The 19,257-nt window shown below is 41.0% G+C and overlaps 1 protein-coding gene across 11 annotated transcripts in view; it reads left to right on the top strand.

The window, feature by feature from the left end:
• ptprsa (protein tyrosine phosphatase receptor type Sa) overlaps positions 1–19,257 on the top strand; it is a 236,639-nt gene that overhangs the window by 43,053 nt on the left and 174,329 nt on the right. For 2 of the 11 annotated variants that reach the window (XM_085132286.1, XM_085132281.1), the window contains exon 1: positions 14,140–14,931. The exons of 2 other annotated variants lie outside the window; for them this stretch is intronic. The gene's annotated coding sequence lies outside the window, so the exon portion shown is untranslated. Of the gene's footprint in view, positions 1–14,134; positions 14,932–19,257 lie in introns of those variants that run through there. 7 more of the 11 variants (XM_085132276.1, XM_085132280.1, XM_085132279.1 and 4 more) reach the window with 7 other exon arrangements.

The following is a 19,257-nucleotide window of genomic DNA, read 5'->3' as shown; positions in this document are numbered from 1 at the left end:
GATAAACACATATATCATCGCCTATAATTTTCATGATATTTTAGCTGAGAAACTTAAATCAAAATATAATAAGCAAATGAGTTCATTTGTCTTAACACAGGACTCCACTCTCAGCTGAATCAGCACCACAGCATAATTTACAACTTCTGTAGACTTTTCTCTCATCTCCATAACACTTACCGTCTGGGGATTTTGTTGTTGTGGATTGTTCTTTTCAGTATAACCCAGCGTTAAAGAGAAATGCTCAGCCTGTAACAGGAGTTGCTAATGCTCTTCCTCATGTTTCAGCTTCCTGCATCAACCATGCATGTACGTGGCTAAATGAAGGCACGAGTCAAAAACGAAGTCCAATCAATTGCTGACCCTTCTGTGTTGGCGTTATTATTATCGATTACTTAAAATCGATTTAAAAGATTGGGAGCATCAATGAAACAAAGCTGGGGAAAAAACAAGCAGCAGCTAAATATTAAAAGAAATCAACAACTGTTACATTGTCCAGTAAAACAGGTCTAATCTCAGCATTACTTTCAGTCTGAAATGTTTTGTTTTGCTCCCATGAACTGGTTGGTACCAGAAGGACGGAGTCGATTCCAGTATTGATGTTTGGAAAGTGTTCACTAAAGAAATAACACAATATTTCTTATGTGAGTTTATTTTTTTTGAATGAGTAAATAAATTATCTTCTGAATGAGCTGCAGTGACAGGTAGCCATGCTAATATAAATTTGGGGGAACAGGATGTTCAGAGGAGAGCAGCTCTGTTCACAGTTTGGAAATGATTTGACAATTCATTTACTGGTGTGAGCTTTTCAGTTATGACACTGCTGAGTACAAGGACACTACACTTTTCCTATTACCCTTGTCATAACTACAAACAACACCTTAAATTGCAGAGGAATCCCAAAAGTGAAAATTCACTTATGAAACTAAGATGGTCCATCCATCCATCCATCTTCATCCGCTTTATCCGAGGCCGGGTCGCGGGGGCAGCAGCCTAAGCAAAGAGGCCCAGACCTCCCTCTCCCCAGCCACCTCCTCCAGCTTATCCGGGGGAACACCAAGGCGTTCCCAGGCCAGCCGAGAGATATAATCTCTCCAGCGTGTCCTGGGTCTGCCCCGGGGCCTCCTCCCGGTGGGACATGCCTGGAACACCTCACCCAGGAGGCGCCCAGGAGGCATCCTTGTCAGATGCCCAAACCACCTCAGCTGGCTCCTTTCGATGTGGAGCAGCAGCGGCTCTACTCTGAGCCCCTCCCGGATGGCCGAACTTCTCACCCTATCTCTAAGGGAGAGGCCAGCCACCCTTCGGAGGAAGCTCATTTCTGCCGCTTGTATCCGCGATATCGTTCTTTCGGTCACTACCCACAGCTCGTGGCCACAGGTGAGGGTAGGGACGTAGATCGACCGGTAAACTGAGAGCTTCGCTTTTACACTCAGCTCCCTCTTCACCACGATGGACTAAGATGGTTTTAGAGTTTATTAACTAAAATTAGACTGTTATTACTACTGATTGCAGTCTTTTGTCTTGTTAGTGCTATATATAATGTGTTTCACACTTCAACACTATAAGCACACGATGGGCCTGGATACATGTTTACAAAGTAATTGTGAAAGGTTTATGACTGCTGTGAGAACCCAGGACAATGCAGTGATTGACGTGCTTCAAGTCTTTCATAAACCAAAGCTCATTTTTAAGCCTCCAGGGAAAATGGCCTTAAAAATCAAAAGCCATTTTATTTTGCCTAGTAAGCATCTAATTGGACAAAATAGCTATTTGTTTTCACAGCTGCAAAACACTTCAGTTTGATTTCATTTGAACAAACACGGGCACTGTGGGCCACCAGTGGGGCCACTTTGGCTAAAACTGCATGATCAACAGCAGCTATTTGCCCAAATTGGATGCGGCGTCTTTCGTTTAATTTTTGACATCTATTTCAGTTCACTGTTTTAAGTGTTTCGGTAATGGCTTGGCTGCGTTGCCGATTCAGTTGCCTTCCTCAGCAGGAGGGAGACGTGAGCTCCTCTAAGTGTACCTGAATTGGACAAATCCATAAGGCCTTTGCACCTGAATGAGCAGACAACAGCAACTGTTGGCTGAGCTTTAAAGACAGTTTCGAAGGAAAAGAGAGCAGTAGCTCTTAAGTGGCTCCTAGGATGTTAGCGGCACAATTAAACAAAGCTCTGCTAATCTTTACAGCTGGCGTCAAGAGGCACTGTGTTCTCTCAGAGCAGTGTTATCCGTAGCGTGGCACTGGTAGTCTGACAGGCTGGATAATGTGCCCTTCTGCCACCATCCTCTTCACAGCAGTGCCTTTACTACACAATTACTGTACTAGCAACAACCCTAATATACATCATAAAGAGTGGACCAAAAAATGCAGTGATGAATTAGCATTATTCAATTATGTACGCTCCAGTTATTTGTTGCGGCATTTAAAGAAATGTAAATTGACCTCAAGTTTTTTAGGCAATGAATCTGATTATGCTAGCACATGTAATTTCATGGTATTTGGAAATGAAGGATGTTTTACTATATATTCTCCGCTCAGAGTGATGATGTGAAACTATGCGGTGTGGTGCATTTTAATACAGGTCCTCTCTAAAACTCGTTAAGCTTAATTTCTTTCACCGCTCAATCATCAGCTCTGTCACAAGTTCTGGCCACCTGTTATGCTGAGTTTGGCTTCATAATTATGCAGCATTTCATACGTCCCCCGTGGCTTTGAATCTACACGCACTCAAAACTTAAGTGTCTCTCGTGATTTGCCAAACTGTGTAACAAAACGTAAACGAAGCTGATGGAAGAGAACAAACAACCTGCTGATATGAAACAAAGAAAATGGATATATAATTTAGGCTGGGGATGGAGAGATGCTATCTAGGTCTATTAATGCAGTCATTGCACTGTTGCCCCAGGATATAGAGCCTAATCCAGAGGAGTGCAAGTGAATGGGACTATGGCTCGGACTTGCCAGACCTACTTAGGTTCTGGTTGAGAGCACAGTGCTGTGTGGGCGAATCTATTCTGTCCTAGGCAGGGCACAGCATAAACATTGCCCAGGGAATGCAGGCAAGCAAGCAGGCAGGCATGCAAGCAGTCAAGCGGACAAGAGTAAAACTATAAGGATGGTTGCCTTTAATTTCCTTTCTACTGACTCCTCTCAATTGTCTGGGCCTGAGAGCAAGAAAGGGGAAAGAGAGAGCAGTGTGTCCATGTGAGTGGAAATTACCTGTAGTAAAACCTTTTTTTTCTCAGGCCTCCCTCACTAAAGTATTTACTCTTATCCACCCTCTCCCTCTCAAATACTCTGACACATGCATGCATGCGCACACACTCTGCTCTGATTCATCCGGTCGCTACCGTGAAGCAATGACTTGCCTGCTCACTTACTGTCTTAAAGTTATTTGCGTTTGCTCCATAGCACTCTGGCACTCTGACCTTCTGCCCCTGCATGTAAACAGAGTACCACTGCTCTCCCATCCACCACCCTGCCACTGCCATCCCCCACCTTCCACTGCCAAATAAGGAAGACACAGCCACTGAGAGCCACCAAGTCGGTCAGTAAGCCCACTGAGAAGGCCATTAGAGAGCCAGCAAGCCAGCAGAGAGGTTGGTAGAAAACCACCTCTGGCATCACTCATCACTACTGGCCTCTATGGCTTTACCCGCCTCTCTGCGGTTTAGAAATACACACACACTTATATACAAACACTCCCTGAAAGGTACACATATATATATCCACGTGCACTGTGACCTGAAAGCATTAAAGGCAGTCAAATACAGTACCCTCTGTACAGTGGCGCATATTGAAAGGCACATGCAAACACAGCACACAAAAATATCATTCAGTATAAATACAAATGAAATATACCCAGTGAACTACACATACACAGAGTAATGATATATTACTTCATTAAAAGTATGCCTACATACAACATAAATTATCAAATGGGTTCTCTCTGCAAGGCCTTCCTTTAAACAATCAAAGATGTGTTTCGAGATGTATATGGGCTATATTATTAAAGGTACTTATGTATGCCAGCACAAAAACACTAAACATGCCACAGACATAAGACAGATGACTGTTACCAGAAATCACATTCTGAATTCCTTAAGTTTATTGCTAAGCTAGTGACATATGTCCATCCGTTTCCTCAACCACATGTTCAGTTCAGGGTGGGGAGCAGGGACAGGAGATTATCCCACCTATCATAAGGCGAAGGGTGGAATACATTGGACAGGTCACTAGTCCATTACAGAGTCAACACACAGAATTAGACAACCATTCACGCTTATATTGACACCTACAGCCAGTTAACTTAAATCTGCAGTAGGAAGCAGGAGAGATCCCATGCAGCGGTGCTCCTCATGCTCATTCTTTCTAATGACAATATCCAATAGAATTGGGACAACTTTTATCTTTTTCTTGTCAACCACCACTGCCTCTTACTTTTAAAATCCAAGCTTGACTCTTACATCATTTCATTCTCTGCTGGCCCATGTCAGAAGCACCTTTGCAAAGCCGGCAACTTGGATCAGGTGGGTTGCAGTAGACTGCAGTACATTGGTTCTTGTGCTGTCATGGTCAGAGCCTCTATGTTGTCCTTCACACAAGCTGTTCTTAACCACTGGTAGATTTTCTTGATGCCACCCTCTTCCCCCATCTGCTAACACTGGCAGATAGAACCAATATCTTCCATGATATTTCATATTGATATATGATATATGATATATATATATATATATAATACATATATGATATTTATATTCCATGATAGTCATTACCATTATCATCTGTCTTCAGCTGGCTATGTAATTCTTATAACACTTCATCCAGGGATTTGACATTTTTCTCATAAGTTCACCTATGCTCCTTGCTTCATCTTTGATTGTGGGTTTAACACACACTTATCCTTTGCATCCCTCTTTTCATTGCTTGTAGAGTCTCAGGGTGCCAGAACTTGAGTGGGATACTCTGTGCACTGTGAGGAGGTTTTATGCCTTGACATCAGTGGACTCTATCACATCATATGTTCAGCTATAATTATTATAGCTATTTCAGATCCCTATCTGATGGCTTGTGAGCATATGTGTCTTGCAATATTCTTACTGTTTAGCACATAACTATGCATTCCCACTTATCCAGTCTGAATTACATCTTGGTATCCTCTTTATGTATCCTGGTGAGGTGGATCAGTGAGTCAATGTTTGCTCACTCCAGGCACATAGCTTGATGTCATCCATGTATTGGAGATGGCTGATGGTCACTTTTCTCCTGGATCTAGATCTGTGTCTGTATACTTATTTGAAGTGAGTATGTGTCAGCTTGTCAGTCATGAGCTTTTCAGCTCCTCACCAAGATTCGGGAAACCAACCTTGAGTCATACTCAGTCTATGCTCAGGCTAGGTTGCCAACTCAAAGCATCTTGGTGCACTGTTCAATCAACCACCAGTGTTTGGGAGTAATGGAATACATGTACCGCCGTTACGTATTTAAAATACAAAATATGAGCAACTGTATTCCATTACAGTTACCGTTTAAAAAGGTGGTATTCAGAATACAGTTACTTTGTTGAAATAAATGGATTACACTGCAGTCTTTTCCTGTTTGATATGTTCGGTTATGCCCGCTCTATTTTTGGTAATTTCACGCCGGTGGAAATCCAAACAAAACACGCATTAAGAGGCTCAAATGCCTGTGTCTTAATCTCGCGTCTCATAATGACCTGAAGAAATATTTTTTAAAATGATTTAATATGAAGGCAATAGGCAGAGTTTTACAAAGAATGTAACCTCATGGGCAGTGTAGTCCGTGCTGCAGGGAGAATGGACTGCCATACCTGTTATGTGTCTGTGAGCGAGGGAGGGAGAAAAAGGAGAGTGGAAAAGTACGAGCTGTCAATGGGCAGAAACGGGAGATGAAAGCGTGTAAATATAATAATAACCACTGCAGCCAAACAGAGTGCCTGACGAGCCCAGTTGTAAGTAAGCTATTAAGACTCGACTGTACACTGTGTTCGCGTTTTCCTCCGATACAATAAGTTCCGTTGGAGCAGCCTTTCAACGCACTAGCAAAGCAGACCCAGACAACAAAGTAAAGCTAGTTTTCGGCTATGAGCCCGACATGGAAAACTGACGTATTAGCCAGAGGTCCCTTTACTACGGTTCGGAGCCGCGGACCTGTTTTATATATGCGCGGAATAGTTTTCTATACGAGATCGCTGCAAAAAGTGCAGCCTTACCTAATGTCAACCTACTGTTACTCATTTTATATTAAGATTTAAAAATCTAGTTGCTATTGGTATGGCGAGTAACCTTCAGTAATAGTAATAAATCACACAGCAATAGTACATTCATGTAGTTGTAAAACGCATGATAATATATTAAGTAGTCCAAAGTATTCAGAATACGTTACTCTCATTGAGTAACGTAACAGAATACGTTACAAAATACATTTTGGGGCATGTAATCTGTAATCTGTAGTGGAATACATTTTAAAAGTTACCTTCCCAACACTGTCAACCACTAGCTGTTGTAATTACCATATGGTATTTTTTGAATGCTCTTCTGAGTTTTTGTCATGTGTTGACCTCACATGTTGACCTGTGTGACTACTCAACTTGGGCTCTATGATGTTGGTCGGTATTTTGAAGGTATTGTACCCTTAGGATCCTTTCTGACTAAGATTGTGCTATTGGATTTTGTTAGACAATTTGGGGGGAGTCATTTGTGCTATCAGGAACTCGTGGAGTGCTCTACATCCAGTAGGTGTAGATCATGTCAGTTCCTAGTGCTGTCCACCTCTCTATGCTCTCATTGCTTTGATCAGCTCTGAGTAGGTCTGTCCTTGTGCCATTATGCATTTGCAGCTGGGAGTACATCTTTTATAGGTCCTTGGAGAACAAGCCTTTTGTTCTCTTGGGTTTTACTTTTCTTCAGCCTAGCAGTGAAGGGTGTTTTTAGAGACTCAGTGGTGAACTTGTTGATGTCCTTTTTATCCATCCAGGCCCTTCTGCACCTCTGTTAATCGACTAATGCTCTTCTGGACTTAATTTTGGTTTTCAGGTTTCTCCTCCATGGGGGATTCTCTCTGCATATAATCTTGATCTTATACCCAAGTGTCTCTAGGATTACTGTTCAAGTGGCATATATCAGCTTATTGGCTTCTGTAATGCTATCACGGGACAAGATGAGTACAGGTGAATAACATCTGCAAGTATCTCTTCAGACGGGACTTTGACATTGGATCCGGGGAGTCTCATCCATGGTTGTGTACTGTATTTAGTCACAGCTCAACTAAATTCGCAGTTAACTGTCTGCTCAGTCTAGCAGGGAACTTGAAATTTACAGTTCGAGCAGGCATCGCGTAAAGCATTTGTCAATTTTACCAGATTGATAAGACAAAGAGGGAAAAAAAACTTATGTACTTACTTCTCTTTTTATGTCTTTGTACCTGTTTCTTTCACTCTCTCTGAATTTCTTTGGTTTATTTAACTGCACTGTGTCACCTACGTCAGCCGAGTTCAACAGAGCTTGAGGGAAAACACACAGTGAGGAAGCCATATTGAAAGTGAGCCATCTGAAAGAATTTCACAAGAGTTGAAGGAAGGAAAGAGGCAAGAAGGTCAGTGTGGCTGGTCACAGAAAACATTTCTGTGTAGTTACACTGACTGAAATGTGTTACATTAGCAAAAAAGACTATTATTTAAGTTGGGGTTTTTTTCAGATGTCCTTTCTCCCAAGACTATAAAGTTAGATACTTAACACAAGAGACTTGACACGATGCATAGAATGACAAGCTGACTGTGCAAAAACTACATCTGAGCCGTGAACTGCAATCATCAGAAGTGCAACTGAAAACACTCAACATCACATATGACAACAAAACCAATCAATTTCAGAAAGGAGCCTAATGTCAATACTGAGCTCTGGGGAACCTCATCCAGATATTTATGTAGTTGTTTTTCTTTAGTTCTGTGCAGAAAAAAATGGATGGATGGATAAAATCTGGGGGTAAAATGTTGTTAGCTGGGTAAAATGCACAAATGGGAAGAAATATAGCTAGACCTGTAATAAAGCCGATCACACATGGGAGGAACACATTTTGGAGAATCAACAAATGCAGCAAGGCAAAAAAATTGTCCTAAAAATGCAAAGAAAGCAGACAGATTTATTCTCCGCTAGCAGCATGTAATTCATTGCACTCCCATTCCTTCTCTTCTCCCTGCACCCACCAAGCTCCTATCTCCATTCTCAAACTCCTGTCTATTGCAGTGCTCACTTGTGTATCAAGGTAATGAATTCATAATCTCTCTCAAGCTCTTTGTAGATCTCTATCGTGGAGGGAGATAAGAGCAAGCATCGTTGCTCTCTAATAGCCGTCAGTCTGCCTCTGTTCCCGCTTGCTCTGTGTGTGTTTTGTGTGTACAGTATGCGTGTGCGTCGAGGAAATCACCCTTCACCACAAACCCCTGCACACTGTCCTCCATTTTGGCTTCCAGCGAAGAAGAAAAATATTCTAGCCTAGAGAGTCACTTATCAGCTAACTGTTGAAGCTACAAGGCGACAAATGTCTCTCAGAAAGAAGAGCGTTAAACACTGAGCACTGGTTCACTTCCTCTTGTTCTTCCAGCGCCTCAAGTGCCCTAAAAAAAGCACACTTGTCAACCTAGCTGATAAACACTCAGTCACAGGGAAAGTAAATATCTGAGAGGGTGAGGCAGACTCAGTGTAACTAAACTTATGACAAAGGGTGGCTCTCGAGGGCCGACCAGACGTGCACGTGTTTTTAATTGTGTTTTCAGTAGGGTGATGAAATGTCCTCCATTTGAGCACAAGCTGGCAGTAAGTGGGCTGTCGCCTTCAGGGACAGAGTGAGCGATGGCCCGCTGCTATCAGAGGTGATTGTGTCTCAACCCTTAAGGGTGACACAGATGAACGAAAGGGAGCAGGGAGACAATAAGGAAGAAAGCAACCAGGGGATGGACTGGCAACAAAAAGAAGTCTTGGAATTTGCGGTCAATTGTCATCTGTTTAATACACCAGACTGAAATTGACACAACATATTTGTGAATCAATATTTTGTTTAAAAACAAGCTAAAAAAAAAAGGCAAGTATGTATGTGATGATGACTTCTATGAACTGTCATACAATGGTAAATACTTTTAAAACTTCAACAAAACATTTCAAGACCCCAGAAAAAAAGCCGTATCTAATTTAAAGTTAATTTTACCACTCTTCCTCTCAAAGTGTCCCCTTAAAGCTTCTGTGTTTATACTCCCTGGACCTTCTGATTAAATGTGTATATACACACTTTCAATTTCAACATGGAACTAAAAAGAGAATCAACTTTATTTAGTTTCATCACTGTTAATGGGAGCTGGGTGAACAGCTGCGATCCAGAGACCAACGTGCAGTTTTTAGTGCACTTTAGTCCACAGTGTCCAAGGATGAAAATCGCACTGCAGTTCTTGAGTACAAACACAAATGTGCCTCCCCCAGTTTAAAGCTACATTGTAATGTCCTTTGGCATTTTGGGAAGAATATTTGGCACAAAGAACCTGAGGTTTGGCCACAGAATCACCCAACATACCTTAATTGCCAGATTGATTCCCAAGACTCGTACTTCTCCCTCGAAATTATATTCAGATTGAAGTGCTGCCATTTTGATACAAAAGAGAAGATCAAGGGCGGCCTTCAAAGAAGATTTTGATTACACCTAGTATAAGTGACGTAGTTTTTATGTACTCTGATATACTCCATTCACACTTGAATGTTCAATAGGTCCCCTGTAATTGGAGTTATGTTGGTTCCTGCTCCATGATCCTCTGTCCATGGTATTTTAAATATATTAAAAATAATATGCCAGATAAGCCAACGTGCGAGTTATTGTAACTGACTGTAAAAAGTCAGCACAATGAAAATAAACTCCTCCTAAACTTGGTTTATATCTGACCCAGATAGACTGCAGGTCACAACTTCTTACCTGAAGTTCAGTTCACCTGACATTCGGACCGGCGGCTCGGGTCTCTCCTCCTCCTGCCTCCCCTTTCCCTCATCCACCTGCTGGCCTCTGTGAAAGCTCCGCCACAGACATGACTAAACAACTGAGTTATTTTTACACATCGGCCAGCATCTGGCCAATCCACCATCTTTCATTGTTTATACCATTACAAAAAACAAAACAACAAACAAGCAAACAAAAATCATCGACCCATTAAAAACGAAAAATCACGTCGGCCCACCGGGCAAACGCCTGGTATGCCCGATAGCCAGTCCAGCTATGGTCGTGCCATCAGTTAACCCTTCGTGCCCAGGGTTGCCGACCCCTGGCCTACTCCCTCACTCTTTGATGTCTTTTGTCTCTTTCCCACGGTTTTCAGTAACTTCTGTCTCACCACACTTTGAAGCATTAACCAGAAATTAGCCAGTGCTAAATGCCAACTGCCTGAGCACTACATAGTTCCAGCTGTGATAGTGACTGGTGGCTGCTTATTACAGATTTCAACTGTGCTGCAACTGTGATGATCTATGGAGTATATATAAAGCTGAGGCTGGGTGTAGAAAAGAACAGCCCTCCCAAGATTAACCAGGAAAATTCCAGAACTTCCAGATGCCCTTTTTTTTAGTATACTCCCTTGGGGTAAACACATGAATAAGACAGGGAGACAAAGTAGGCATATAAATACAGCTGTGGTCAGAAGGTTACATACACTCATCATGGATTTAAATGCCATAGGAACTTCGGACTTTTAATGATTTCTTTGGACTTTTTTTCCGATAATTAAAAGATTGTACATGATTTAATGACCTTAAAAACACAAATTGGATGCACATGTTTAAAATTAATTAGGATTCCCCTCCAATATTTGGTTAAATGCCTCTTAGCAAGGAACACCTTGATTAGGCCCTATTGGTAGCACACCAACAAACTCTTGGCATCCTTGCATATTTGACCACTCCTCTTGGCAGTGTTGGTAGAGCACATTTAAATTAGTTGGTTTGGTTTGGCAGCTTTTAAGCATAGTCATAGTGTACATACGGTAGGTATGCGTAATTCAGAACGTCTAGAAGAAGACTGTCATCCTTAGATGAGGGGAAATTGTTTAGGATGTTCAAAAACACTCCAGGAACCATTTAGCCTCATTGTGCTTTTTTGGTTAAGAAGGGTCTACCTTCAAGCTCCAATCCAGCTTCACATCTAAGAAGTAAAAGTTCATGTTTCTGCACAACAAATGCCATCTTAGCTGAACCTTAACCTCATTAACCTCCTAGGACCTGGCAAAAAATCTGGTAATTCTTTGTTTTTACATTCATCGGGCTCCAATATGCCCAAATATCAAAGAGAAATTAAAAATGCATGCCGTGGAAGAGTTCGGATCTTAGGAGGTTAATGTACCAACCAGTTCACAATAAAGACACACAATCTTTATTATGAATATAAATTCAGGAATAACCATTCTTCTGCCTTTTTTTTTTTTTGCATGCAAGCATTATGTTTGACAACATTGCTAAGCAGCAATTGTGATGAGGATCACCTTCCTTCACTTGGAAGCACAGCAGCTGACAGAAGGAGGGCAGCAGTTTCAACAAGGTTCACCGCTTGTTTCGAGGATCTTCAAACAGTACATGCTGCTATGTGATTCGGAAACAAGACGCAAACGATTAAACGCTCTCCCCCGAGCACTTGCCACATCTTCCGCTCTTTGAATTTACATGGCATTTATGAACACTCACAAGGAAAACAGAAAAAGCGGGAGTGGGATAGCTGGAGAAGAGGACTCCGGGAGTGGAGGAGTCTCATTATTCTGTTATGGATTGCACATGTCAGGCAGTAAGTGCTCTTTTTATCCTTCCAAAGCACTAGCCTCGGCCACTGAGCGCATTTCCCTACCCGAGTGAAATTTACCATGTTAAGGCTCACGCCACCAGGGGAATGGTGGTGAGAGCTCTGGGTCGCTGCAAAGATTTACCGCCTTGATTAAATAAAGGGCTCTGGTGTGAATAAGAGGCTGAGGGACAAATCTTCGTAACATAAACACATGTTTTATACTCAACAGTAAATTGATTAGACCCCATCCTTACACAAACACACACACAGACTTTTACACCCCTTTATGGTGTGCTACATGTCACACTGGGTTTTAAACAAAGAACAGAAAGGGGGCAGTGGAGGATTGCTTGTGGCTCAGAGTGGCTTTCTGCCAGTACACAGCAAAGATGTGTCTTCTCAAAAGGGCTTGTTCCCATTTATTACTGCCTGCATACCTTGAAAAGTTCACCCAGGAAAAAAAATATTATTCCTCTCTTTGTATTTGGGAAAAAGAGGTCTCTTATTTGATGCAGCGTGCTTCACATATTGTAACACTTCCCAAAAAAACCCTTTTAAATTCAGTCTCATGTTCTTCAAATTTCTAGCCTTTCCTTTAGTCCTTAAAGCTCCAGGAAGGTGCTTTGCCATAATTAGCTGCATTTTGCTGGGACAAAGCATTTTTTAAAAACCCACAGCTTAACATATGACAGTCTGAAACAAAGCAAAATGTAACTGGTTTTAGCCAAAGATGGAGCAACAATTTTCAGTTTGCAAAGGTAGGTGAGTATGGGGTCAGCTGATTGATGTGCCTCCAGTGTGTGTCTAGGCTCCCTGCTGGATATAGTGGACACCAGCTGGCACTGTTCAAATTCAAATCCTACAAGCCAATCAGGATTGCCTTTTCAACTAGAAGCCAATGTGATTGGGTGACACCTTGTTTCTATGGTGTGTGTGTGTGTCACACTTTATCACAATGGCAACACTTATTTCGACTTGTTCACTGGTCACTCTAATACAGTTTAAAATAACTATGCTGATCGATCTACAGTTAGACTAAGAACGGTTTTACAATAACCTGTGCTCTTAAAGAGACTTCATGTTGTTAAAGGCGTTTCATGTAAATGCGTGTGTTTGCCTCTTCTTAGTCCTGCCACTGCAGCCCAGATTTGTAAACCCAAAGATCAGCAGCAGTAACTCGTTTCGTTACAGGCCACTTTGTGTTATGATTTCCTACTAACGTGCATGAACGCACCACGTGGTGCGATTTACGATGTAGGAGAAGTCAAGAGACGAAGTTTATGAGGCGGCATTGAACGCAGCACAGGACTCCCTACGTTTTTTCCCCCTCCGCTTCATAGGGGAGGGAGAATGTGGGGGGGTGTTTGACTCCTGTCTCCCCACCCCCAGCCCGTACGGAGTAGTGATGGGATTTCCGGCTCTTTTGAGAGATCCGGCTCTTTCGGCTCGGCTCACTAAAAAGAACCGGCTCTTTCGGCTCCGAACCGGCTCTTCAGGTTGTTTTGTTGCTTTAATTATTTAATCATTAACAATAATATAAAATTATGCAGAAAAGGAATTACTAATGTTAAAAAAAAGTGGTTTTATTTATATATGTTTATATATGGCCCCTAGAGACAAAGCACGTACAAACTCTAAAGCATATACAAACTCCAAAAAGCACGTACAAACTCCAAAACACATTTCTAGCGTTTACTGAACTTCCAAAACAGAGCTACCCAGATCACTTAAATTACACAATTGAAAGCATGTGTGTATTGTTTGTGTATTTATAGACAAGCACTCATATTTATTCAAATAATTAAAAAAAAAAAAAAAAGTTCATTTACCTGTTACTACCACACACCAAATCCGGTTGTTGATACTTCCTGGCTTGTGTAGCCACTAGGAAACAAAAGCTCAACACTGCGCCCTAGCATCCTGGAGCACTTCTGTTGTCTTTTGTACGTGGTTCTGAGTTTGTACGTGCTTCTGAGTTTTTACGTGTTTTGGAGTTTGTACGTGCTTCTGAGTTTTTACGTGTTTTGGAGTTTGTACTTGCTTCTGAGTTTTTACGTGTTTTGGAGTTTTTACGCATTTTGGAGTTTGTACATGCTTAGGAGTTTGTACGTGTTTTGGAGTTTGTACATGCTTTGTCTCTAAGGGCCACCATAAATATACTTTATTTATTCACTCCACATAAAATGTAATAAATAAATCATATAATACAAAAAACAACTATTTACATTTAAAATTTTTACATTTTCAGCTTTTTCCTTTTAAACAAATTTAACGTGAAACAACACAAAACACTGCAAACCACAACACAATTAAATATAAATTAAAATATTAAAACAAAAAGAAGATGCACATTCTCTGTCATATGGGCCTGCATGATTTCTGAATCCTTTATCATCTGCAACTGAAAATAGTGGATGATTACTATACCTTTCTAATGTGACGTTGTTGTCCCTGGCTCTCTTTCTCTCTGGCTCTGAGTGTAACTAACGCCCCTCCCCCCTCTGCTCAGCGTAAAGTACAGGCCGCGTGTGCGGAGTTTAGCGGAAAAAAGGGCGAGAGAGAGGGTGAGAGAAAGAAAAAAAAAAAACCTCACGGCTCCCAATAAGGAGCCGGCTCGCGTCGTTCACTTCAAAGAGCCGGCTCTAAGAGCCATTTCGTTCGCGAACGACCCATCACTAGTACGGAGTGGCTTTAGGAAGAAAAGAATCCAAACCTGCAACTCGGAGATAACGAGACACACACCAATAAAGAGATACATATTTGGAGATCCGCGTGCGGCGGTGTCGCGCACGGATTATTATAGGGCATTTTATTTTTCTTTCACTGAGGAGATTCTGGTTTGGAGCGTCTGATCTTGGGGGGAAGGAATACAAATATACGGAGAATAAAAGGAGTATTTCATACGTGCTCTCTTCGCTAACAAGTGACTGCCGCTGGAGAAAGTGGAATATAGTGTTTTTTTTTTCTGCCGCAGGAGATTCAACGTAACTGTTTTTATTTGCTCTGAGGGAACTGACCGCTTACCCCAAGCATACGGATTTAAAACCTGTCCCCAGGGGTGGGGGGGATAGTCTCAAAAGTACTTTTCTCACGCCGCTGAAGTGAGTGCAACTTTTTTCTCCTTCTTAACTCTTCTTAATGCTTGAAATCGGTTCAGGTGAAAGGTGCGAGACCTAAGAGTGCGCTCCGTCTATATCTGTATGTTTATATATTTTCAGCTTTGTTGTGATTTTGTATCTCCGCTCGCTGGAGTAACCAAGAAGAGATGCTAATTTTAGTCCGTTTTTTCTCTTTCAACATGCTTTTATAAATAAATCTTCCGTGAATAATTTTGTTTTAACGTTCAAACTGAAAAACAAAACTTTAACATCTTTGTTTGTTTTTTTTTAGTGAGCTTTCTAACGATGGGGCTCTGCTTCTGTAGCATCTGAAGATAAAAATGCTTCTTTTACTCGCTCGCCTGTAGAGCGTAACCGTTAATCAGCAAGTCTAATGCTTGGCAGTATAGTCAAAGTAACGGAATATTTAAGTATTTTGATAGTACTTAAATGTTTAAGTAACTTTCCTATTGAAAGGTTAGAGTGTGTTAAATGGTTACTGTAGGATTTACATTATAAAGTACCAGATGCCTTTTAATACCCCTCCAACACTATGGCAGTGTGAAAACGTATGGATTGTGGAATCATGGTTTGGATACATTTCCAGGCAAGACCTTTGATGTTGTTCTTGTTCCTCTTATCATCCTCCTAATCATCACCATTAATATTATTTGTTCAAGATGATTTCCAGGTCATCTTAATTTTTATAACATTTGAGGCTAAACCTCTTCCAAGGCAACGACCTTCACCAGAGAACACTGTCAACCTCCTCACCCCCAGTGCTCCCACTCTAACAACAAATGAAAAGCAAAAAACAAAGGATTAGTACCTCTGCTGCTTTTTTAAATGGATTGTGTGGAAAATATGAGCTCAAATAGAGAGGTTTTGATTCTTGATGTTAGTGGTTATTGAGGCAGTGAACTATGTGGGAAGTTTGTGGTTAAAGTTCAGAGGTGAGATGCGCCTTTGCTCTGAGGGAACGAATTCAGTCATGTTTTATCCCATTTCACTTCTCGCTTCACTTAAGACAATTTTCCAATCTGATGCATAATTAATAAGCTCTGTTTAGTCAAGCAAAAAAAAGAAAGAAAGAAAACACATGATAAAACCCCCCTTTTTTGTAAATCAAACTCATCAGTCCTGCATTCCAGCATTCAATCAGCTTGCTAACTCAAATAAATAAACCCATTTGTCTTATGATGAGAGTCACATGTCTATTGTCAGTAGCAAGAAGGAGTCTTGTCCTTTAGAGTAATTGGACAACACGTAAACCAAGACGCTGCATGTCAAGTGTGTTCTGGATTCTTAATGTGGCTTTAATTGAACAATTTATCACCCCTGATCACTGTCAAATAACTGGGCAAGAAAGACAACAGGCAATGAAAATGCCAAGGATTAAGCTGGCAGGCATATCCCGCTAAGCGTGACCAGTGTGTCTGTCACAGCAGCATCTGCAAGGTGCTGTTTTATTTAATTTAGCCGATTTATTTATTTTTTGTATATAGAAATCACAAGTCAGTGCCTGCTTGACTGGCACTCTCCTAAGAAGTGGCAACGCATAGTGGGGGAAGGAAGGGGCCACGAGAACATTACATCCTTGAAAAACTTCTTTTATTGGACCAAACTTTTGATTTCTCCCCGGAGCTCCTTTCCCTACACTTGGAAGAAAAGCTAATTGAATTGTGCCCCGGATATGATGCTTTTTTTTTTTCCTCCCCCAAGTATGGAGGTCTTGCAGAAGTGTCCTCCTCAGGGTTTTGAAATTCATTTCCTTTGCAATTTATTACTTTCTGAGCTGTTTTTCTTTATTTCCCCTACCTCAACAGTAGGGTGTATTCTCTCCATTTTTGAAAGCATCAAAGTGGAGAAGAGAGAGAGAGATCCAAGATAGCTACAGGCGTTGCATGTGATGAGTTATTCAGACGTGTATTTTACTTGAGGTAATTGAACTTTTTAATCGTCTTTCTTTAATATTTTTGACATTTTTGACACACGACCGGCTTAAACACTGTGGTAATCAATTTTCATAGCACAAGCAACACTCTTGATGCCTTAAGACGCTTTTATTGTTTGACTTTCCAGATGTGGTGCTGAAATTGAAACTCAAAACCATCAGCATCTTTTCAAGTTGTTTTTTTTTTCTTCTTTTAAAAAAAAAAGAGTCTATCTGTTACTTGCAAATACAATGTTTATTTTTGATCCTGGGGTGCAGTCGATGAGTGCTTGAAGTTGGTCACCCCCGATGCATAGGGGTATATGAAAGTATATGAAAAGCAGGTACATCATCTGGAGGCCAGAGATCACTAACCTCGCCCAAGGCCAGTACTCAAATTAAACATCATCATTTATTTAAAAATACTGCGCGGACACATTGAGTAGCATTATACATCAGCCCACAATTATGCTCATTACAACCCTGCAACACTTACATTCGGAAGCAACCGATGTTACTCGCACACTACCTTAAGTGGGGCTCATTAAATACTGAGAAACCAATGTAAGTCATCCATTGGTTGATTAAGGAGGCATGGTAACATTTGTTAGCTACTGGGAGGCCCCCTAACGATCCTCTGTTTTGCAGCTGTCTGCTACACAACCTCTCAAGCTGGTGTTGATGTGACTAAATTTCCAGGATATACGCCTAAATGCATTAAGCTGTTTCTTTGCCCATGTGCCACCTCTCTAGTCAGTTTAATGAAAATCGGCCTAGCAGCATTTGCATAATCCTTCTCACAGACAAATAGACAAGCTGCAACAAAAACATAACCCCTGTGGTAGAGGTAATAAAAACTGTGACCCAGTTCCACTGGCAGCCACACAAGCTCATGCCTTAATACTCCCTCCACCATGTTTGACAAATGATGTTGGACATGTTTAGATTATGAATCCTTCATTCCCTTCTCTTCTTAACATTCAGATAAGTTTATTTTAGGTTCTCTAAGAACTTTGACCTTATGATATACCCTTTGATACGCCTACCTCCGTAAGAGGCTTCTTTCATCTTATGGTCTTGCTAAGGCTTTATTTTTATTTTTTAAATAAAAATCAAACAGCAGAACCTGAAAAAAATACTTTGCATGTTATTCATTTGTCTCTGTTTTAGGCTGTAAAATAAAGCAGACTCATCAGAGAGGGAAAGCTTTGTTAGGTTCTCACTTTGATAGACTTACTTTTGTCAACACCTCTTCGGACTTTGTGCATTACCACCGTATTTAGTTTCATTGAACAGCTTCTAAACACAGTTAGAACTATCCCACACCATTTGTCATGATGAAACAAGGAAACTGTCCACACATGTTCAAGAACCTATTAAAACACAGAGAGTGTGCAAAAAAATGGCTCTAATTCCTCACATTTAATCACCTTGAATTAAAGTTGGTTGATTGGACTTTATTTACTTTACTTCATTTGCAAGGTTGTAAAATATTTAGCAGTTATGACAAAGCCAAAGCATCAATCAACACATTTATTTTACTCAAGAGGACACAACGATATTACACACTTAATTTGTCTATTTTTTTTAGGCTTTTAGGACCACTTTCTTCCTAGCCTGTGCCCTGTTTATTTTATTCAAATCCAAATTAACAGAGTTTTGGTGGCATCGAGTGCTTGGAAATTATTCACATTGCACTTGACGCAACAACACAGTTAATAACAGCTGCTCTGAAGTGACTGTTGCGGTAGAGAGAAAGAGAGCAATGCGGCACGTTATGCAGAGGCGCTGTTGCACTCACAGCTAATTGTGTTTATTCATTTTAATTTGCTCTGAGTGCTAAATCAGTGCTCTTCCAGCGACACGAGGTGCAATTAGCTCGACTGTGAAAACGGGAGGCAGTGTGTCTTCTAAAGTGTCCCCTCCTCTCCTCTTTGATTTGTGTATTATCCATCCTTTGTCCTTCACATTTCTTCCTACTTAACCAGGCTGGAGACGCACTCGATAAAAGTAGCATCTAAAAGCTTCATAGTGTGAGCGTCACCCTGCAAACAGTGGGAAGATTACATAACTTGTCGCAAAACTAAAATTCAATTTGTTTTTAGAAAAAAAAGAGGTCATTGGGGTTTTTTTTGCCAAGTTTTTGATGGGTCATATATTAAGGAGATGTACAGTTTAAGGAAATGTTAATGCATTAAAGTACTTGTTTTGCAGGTAAAGTGTTGGGCTTCTGTATTTCAAAGTAAAGGGGTCACATTTGGTCATTGAACTGTAGCCTATTAGTTGTATGGTTTCACCAATAATAAAAGGTTATTACTGAACCCTCTTAGCCTGAAACAGCGACATATGCCTATAAGTCTATGTTCATATGCAACAGGACAAAGCAGACTGTAGGG

The sequence above is a fragment of the Neolamprologus multifasciatus genome, chromosome 15 (assembly GCF_963576455.1).
Source record: "Neolamprologus multifasciatus chromosome 15, fNeoMul1.2, whole genome shotgun sequence".
Classification (NCBI taxonomy): domain Eukaryota; kingdom Metazoa; phylum Chordata; class Actinopteri; order Cichliformes; family Cichlidae; genus Neolamprologus; species Neolamprologus multifasciatus.
The sequence above is the reverse complement of the archived record's forward strand: the minus strand, read 5'-3'. Positions and strand labels throughout refer to the sequence as shown.